The following is a 7,861-nucleotide window of genomic DNA, read 5'->3' as shown; positions in this document are numbered from 1 at the left end:
CTGTGAGCGGGCTTTCTCTAGTTGCAGCAAACAGGGGCTACTCTTCCTTGCGGTGCGCGGGCTTCTCATTGTGGAGCACGGGCTCTAGGCATGTGGTCTTCAGCAGTTGAGGCATACGGGCTCAGTTGTGGCTCGCGGGCTCTAGAGCACAGGCTCAGTAGTTGTGGCGCATGGGCTTAGTTGCTCCACGGCATGTGGGATCTTCCCGGACCAGGGCTCGAACCCATATCTCCTGCATTGGCAGGCGGATTCTTAACCGCTGCACCACCAGGGAAGCCCCTAAAGGGCGACTTTTAATGGCCATATTTTATCTGGTACAAAAAATGTTTTGTGCCATGTCCAAAAGCAAAGCAATTATTTTTAGGCACTTTGTTTTGAACTCTAGCTATTAGCAGTCAGAACTGTACTTTGCAGTGTGTTATTATGTTCCTCAGCAAACACATGGGGATACAGTTTGATTCAGTCTTTTGGAGACCAAACCTTGAGAATGTAGTTTGCCTTTGACTTGGTGAACCCATGTTTTTTGTTTTGTTAATTTAAAGCAGCTTGGGGGAATTCCCTGGCAGTCCAGTGGTTAAGACTCAGCGCTTTCACTGCCGAGGGCCCGGGTTCAATCCCTGGTCAGGGAATTAAGATCCCACAAGCCTTGCGGTGCAGCCAAACAAACAAACAAACAAAAAACCCAGCAGGGTCACGAGGAAGGTGTACAGCCTGGGTTTGAAGTTCGGCACCAAAGGTTAAGTTCTTCAGCCTCTGTTTCTCCAACCTAAAAAATAAGGCTATTTGTTTTGTTGTTTTGCTTAATGAGATATTTTAAATGTAGAAAAAATAGAAAATAATAAAACAAACACTTGTATTATTTAACTGGGTTTACCTATCATCCAGTTTAATAAGTAAAGCATTAAAATACAACTGAAGAGCCATATACCCTTGCTATTCCCATACCCCTCCCTTGCCAAAGTAATCACTATCGTGAACTTGACGTTTACCATTCCCATGCAAGTCTATATTAACTGTGTAGGTATATATCCCTAAAAAAATACAGTATTACTTAAAATTTTAAATGTTATATTCTATGAATCCTTCCTGCAACTTGCTTTTTTTCCATTCAGTATTGATTTTGAGATTGATCTAGGTTGGTACACGTAACTCCAGTTCCTTTTAACTCTTGCATTCAACCATATGAATTTAGCCATCCACTCGCCGCAGTAGTTTTCAGATGATCATTATACCATCAAAGCTCTAATGAACATCTTTGTGTCTCTGTGTGTCCCTTGACAATATGCTCCAGTTTCTCTAGGGCTTTGCTGTTTAAAGTGTGTCCCTGGACCAGCAGCAATGACATCACCTAGGAGTTTGTTAGAAATTAAGAATCTCAGATCTTTCCAGCCTACCGAATCAGAATCTGGGTTTTAATAAGATCCCATGGTGATTTGTATGTACATCAAGGATTGAGAAGCACTGCTTTAGGTATGCTAAGAAGTAGAATTGCTGAATGAAAGAGTAGTGTAAATCATTAAAGATTTGCCAAATTGCTCTCAAAGGTGGTTGTACCATTATAAACTTTGACCAGCAGCTTTTTTTTTTTTTTTTTGCGGTACGCGGGCCTCTCACTGCTGTGGCCTCTCCTGTTGCCGGATGTGCAGGCTCAGCGGCCATGGCTCACGAGCCCAGCCGCTCCGCGGCATGTGGGATCTTCCCAGACCGGGGCACGAACACACGTCCCCTGCATCCGCAGGCAGACTCTCAACCACTGCACCACCAGGGAAGCCCTGACCAGCAGAATTCTTTACCTCGAATCTTCAAAGCTTGATACTGTCAGGATTTCAGAGTTTTGCCAATCCAATCGTTTTTTTAAAAATGGTATGTCATGGGAATTCCCTGGTGGTCCGGTGGTTAGGACTCCACGCTTTCACTGCCAAGGGTGCGGGTTCAATCCCCGGTCAGGGAACTAAGATCCTGAAAGCTGTGGGATGCGGCCTAAATAAATAAATAAATAAAATGGTGTATCTTTTGAATTTTCTCTGATTACTAGTTGAGTGTCTTACATGTTTATTGGCCATTCAGGCTTCCTTTTCCAAGAATTACCTTTTCATTTCTTTTACTTATTTTTCTGTTGTCTTCATTCTCTAATAGATATGTAGTCCTTTGACTGTAGTCTTTCCCTCGAAGCAGTACAAAATGTGCAGTAGATCAGCAAGTATCCCAGTCATCCCTTCCATTTCACACAATACATCCTCTAACAAGCTCTGAGGGCAGGGACAGCATTCTGCTGTATCCCCCAGGACCTAACACGCCCCTCACAGATGGCGGGCAGGGAGATTTGTATTACTGCAGCTCAGAGGAGAGGTCTGGGATGGAGATAAACCTGTGAGCATCATTAACATATACAGGAGATTTCATGCAATGGAAATGAATAACATCAACTAGGAAGGTTGTAGAGAGAGAAAAAAAGAAGGGACGGTTAAACCCTGAAGGGCTACAGCATTTAGGCAAGGGAGATCTTCATTAGGTAAGAAAATCCTGAAGCTATCAAACAACCACCTATTTGATTATCTAGAAGTTTAAAAGTTGTATGGTAAAAGATACCATAAGCAAAGTCAATAAACAAACAACAGATATGGGGAAGACACTTATAATGTAGATGACAAGGTCCAACATATATATAAAGAGCTTTTAAACATTGATAAGAAAAGTCAGGCTAATTGTAAAATGGATAAAGGATGTTAATAGCCTATTTACAGAAAACGAAATCCAAATAGCCAACAAATATATCTTTAAAATGCTCAAATTAATTTATAGCTGGGGTATTATTTTAACAATGAAAACAGCAAAAAATATTTAAAAGAGCAATGACATATTACTGACTGAGACATGGAAGAAAGGGTACCCCTTCACACTTTGGTGATGAAAATAAGTAAGTTCTTAGGAAAGCAATTTATTAAATTGAAAGTTCCATTTATATAAAACTCAAAAACAGGCAGAAACTAATATATAGTCTTAGAAGTCCACATAATGCTCACTTTAGGGTGTAGTTAGTAACTAGGAGCACGAGAGAAATTTCTGGGATAAAGGTAATTTTTGTTGTGAATGCCGTTTACAAAGATGTATTCACTTTGTGAAAATTAATGAAACTATATACCAATATGATTTTTACCTTTCTGTCTGTTATGTTCTGTATGAATGCTTACATTTCAGTAAAGATTTTAAAGCATACTTATAAAGTTTTTAAAAACACAACTCACACACACACATACACCTCTCACACACCCTTCTCTTTGAGAATCTATCCCATAAAAACAAAGCCTTCAGTATCAGCATAAGGATATTTTTACAAGGATGTTTACTGCAGCATTGTGCATAGTGGGGGGAAAAAACTGGAAATTGTGAATGCTTATCTACAGAGAAATGATTGAATAAATTATTATACACCATTAACTACAATTCAGCCATTTAGAAGAATGAACTGGAGAGCTTTCCTTAAAGTATTTTTGAATAAAAACACAGTAGGGCTTCCCTGGTGGCGCAGTGGTTGAGAGTCCGCCTGCCGATGCAGGGGACGCGGGTTCGTGCCCCGGTCTGGGAGGATCCCGCATGCTGCGGAGCGGCTGGGCCCTTGATCCATGGCCGCTGGGCCTGCGCGTCCGGAGCCTGTGCTCCGCAACGGGAGAGGCCACAGCGGTGAGAGGCCCGCGTACCGCAAAAAAAAAAAAAAAAAAAAATACAGTAAACCAAAATAAAAGCAAGTTGCAGAAAAGTGGGCATAATATAGTCCAATTGTGTAAAAAAAAAAGAAAAAGAAAAATAGACACCTTGTATAATGTGTGTGTGTGTATATATCTTTTTCTGTATACGATTATACAAGCATGGAGAGAAATATGAAAGGTTAGAAACAGGTGACATGAGCTACCTAACGGGGATAGAGAATGAGGCTGACAGTGGGGTGGGGATAACCAAACAAAATTCAAGAAAAAAAAATAAGATTTCAATTTTAAAAAAGAAAGCATTTATGATCACATTTATGCATTTGTTAAAAAATTTTTGTAAGAAATGTACAAAGGAAAAACAGATTGTATAGAAGAGAAAGTGTTAGAAAAACAGACTGAGGAATGTTTTGAGACAGTGGAAAATCTTAAGGTGTACAAAGTATTACAAAACAGGAATAGTTAACTATGTCAAATTGCTGCTGAGAAGATGAGAAGCATGAGAACTGAAAAGTGTCCATTTGATTTGGCAACATCAAGGATGCTGGTGAAAAAATTAATAAACTCGGTCTCAGTGAAACGAGGAAGAAGCCATATGAAAGTGGATGAAGAGTTAGTAGAGAAAGGAGTAAAGGTGGACAAGGTAATGCTGACAAATCTCTTGCCAACAACTGAAAAATTGGTCAAAATATAAAACATATCTTCTTGAAGGCACCAGAAAGCAAAAGAGGCAGTGATGAATTTCTATGCCAAGGTGCAGGAGGAAACAGAAACCAGAGTAGTAATCCAGGCGTTTGGATTACTAGCAATCCTGGGAATGTTTACTGATTCCGCAACAGGAGGTCAGGCATCTAAACAGCACTTTGGACAGCCTTGCAGGGTTAGGGAGATGAATGTGGGGTCCAGGAATGCCAATGTTGGGGGACTCTAGCAAAACTCCCACATTCTGGGCTGGGACCCAAAAGACCATAACTTAAGAAATAAGAGGAACTTCCCTGGTGGTCCTGTGGTTAAGAATCCACCTTCCAGTGTGGGGGACACGGGTTTGATCCCTGGTCAGGGAACTGAGATCCCACATGCCGTGGGGCAACTAAGCCCATGCGCTGCAACTACTGAGCACACAGGCCACAACTAGATAGCCTGCATGTCACAGCGGAGGATCCTGCATGCTGCAACAAAGATCCTAATGAAGATCCCGTGTGCTGCAACTAAGACCTGATGCAGCCAAAAATAAATAAATAAATAAATATTTTTTAAAAAAGAATAAAGAGTTGATCTGTTCTTGAAAGAAGAGTTACCTTGGATGTGAGTATACAGCATAAATAAATAAATGAGCAAACAAGGCAGGACAACATGAATGGGCATCAACAGAAATAACCAACAATAGAAAGAGGCCCACAGGGTCTGCAGATTAAGAATTCATTAGACGTAAAGCTTAACATAATTATGTTTAAAATGTTCAGGGTAATGAAAAGACAACTCTGAGAATTTCACAGAGAACAGAAAAATATAAAAAGACACAGCAGAATTTAAAAAGAACCAAATAGAAACTGTAGAACTGAAAAACGCAATAATGAAATTAATAACTCAAAATCAGAGAAATAATAAACTGGGAAACAGGTGAAAAGAAAATAGGAGAAAAATACAAAGCGATTATAGAGAAAGGAGTAATTAAAGTATAGACTACATAATTAAAGGTCAAATACATGTAAATGGAGTTCCAAAAGGACAGAGAATTATGCAAAAGCAGATTTGAAGAGAATTTTCCAAATGATGAAAGGTAGCAAGCTATAGATTCAAGATCTGCAGACACCAAGCAGGAAGAATAGAAAGAAAACCAGCCCTCAGTATATCATAGGAAAACTGCTAATAACAAAAGACAAACAAAATCTTTAAAAGTGGCTAGTAGAAAATAAATACACATTAAAATACTGTTAACTTTTTTGTGTGTGAGTGTGGTATGCGGGCCTCTCACTGTTGTGGCCTCTCCCGTTGCGGAGCACAGGCTCCGGACGCGAAGGCTCAACGGCCATGGCTCACGGGCCCAGCCGCTCTGCGGCATGTGGGATTTTCCCGGACCGGGGCACGAAACCGTGTCCCCTGCATCGGCAGGCGGACTCTCAACCACTGCACCACCAGGGAAGCCCAATACTGTTAACTTTATAAAAGAAATGATATAAACAAGAGGACAATGGAAAAATCCCTTCAACGTGCTGAAATAAGCAACTGCCAACCTAAATTTCTGGGCCCAGACAAACAAAAGTTGAAGGAATTAACCAAGAGTAGAACAACTTAAAAAAATATGAAATGGTATTCCTTGGTCTAAGAAACAAATGATCCCAAATGAAAGCTTGAAAATGCAGGAAAAAAGATAAAAAGCAATGATAAGAGTAAAAATGTATATACATTTGACCCTTGAAAAACATGGATTGGAACTGCACAGGTCCACTTATAATAAACTTTTTTCCCAATAAATACGTACTAAACAATTCACAGTTGACTGAATCCGTGGATATGGAACCACATATAGGGAGGGGTGACTGTAAAGTTATATTCAGATTTCTGACTGTGCAGGAGGTTGGCCCCCTCAACCCCCATGTTGTTCAAGGGTTAACTGTATATTTAATGACAGTGGCTGTATAAAACAATACTTTCTTGTGGGATTTAACACTGATATATCATTAAAATCCAACAACGATAGCATATAGGTTGGGTGAGAAATAAACAGATTTAAAGAGTTCTAAGGTTCTTGCATTGTCTGGGAAGATGATAAAAGTACCAATAAACATTAGACTCAGATAAGTCTAATACGCAAGTTGTCATCCAGTGTAATCAATAAAAGAATGGTAAAAGAGTGTATGATTTCCAAATTAATGGTAAAAGTTATTTCAGCATTCCATTAAAATGGGAAAGAAAATAACTCAAAAAAGAACACAAAGAAAGAAAATCTTGGAAAAATAAAACTACAGAGTAAGGTGGTTCACTTAACCCCAAATACATAGGCAATTACATTAAATATAAATAGACTAAATGTTTCAATTCACAGGTAAAGACTGTCAGAGTGGATTAAAACAAAACAAAACAAAACTACATCCTATTTACAAGAGAGACATTTATAATATAAGGATTCCAAAAGGTTGCAAGAACACACCATGCAAACACTAACCAAATGAAAGCTAATATAACTCTATTGATATCAGTTAAGCAGACATTGAGGCAAAACACATTATCAGAAACGGTTTAACACTTTAAAATAATTTTTTAAAATGGTTCAATTCACCAGGGATATAAATCGTCTCTAAATTTGGATGCACCTAATTATATTGCTTCAAACTCTATAAGATAAAAATTGACATAACTAGAATAAGCAAATCCAAAATCATAGTAGGGTATTTTAACTTATCGCTTTCATAAATGCTAGGCAAAAATTCAGTAAAAAATATATAAATTTAAACAACATAGCAGAATTGATCTAATGAACATATGTAAAACCGCTGATCAAAAGCTGCAAAATGTGGATTTTTTCATGTGCACACTGAACATTTATAAAACTTGACGATACTGTGAGTCATAAAAAAATAAGTCCCACAAATTTGAAAGAATTTAACTCATAGATAAGTTCTGTGAATGCCATCCAATCTAGGAATCAATTTAAAAAATAAGAAAATCCATCTGTATTGGGAAATTAATAAATACTTTGAAGTAACCAGCACGTCACAAAGAAATCAAAATGATAATCAGAAAATATTTTCTATTGAATGGTTTTGAAAAGACTTCGTATCAAACCTTACGGGATGCAGATAAAGACTGTTATTATAAAAGCTAAAATTGATCAGGTAAGCAACCATTTTATAAAGTTGTAAGAGAGGAATAACAGCAAAATAAACACAAATAAAGTAGAAGGAAGGAAATAATAAAGGTAAAAGCAGAGTAGAAAACAAACATACAACAGAGGATCAAAAAGGCCAAAAGCTTATTTTTGTAAAGACCAATACAATTAAAAAACCTCTAGTGAGACTAAAAAGAGAGAAGGCACTAACCAAAACCAAGAATGAAAAGAGGACATCACTATCAATCCTGCAACATTAATGAACTCTTAACACACGGATTACTTTATAAAAATAAATTTGAAAAGGTGTATGAAATGGACACATACC

The sequence above is a fragment of the Grampus griseus genome (assembly GCF_964374135.1).
Source record: "Grampus griseus genome assembly, chromosome: 5".
Taxonomy (NCBI): Eukaryota; Metazoa; Chordata; class Mammalia; order Artiodactyla; family Delphinidae; genus Grampus; species Grampus griseus.
The sequence above is the reverse complement of the archived record's forward strand: the minus strand, read 5'-3'. Positions refer to the sequence as shown.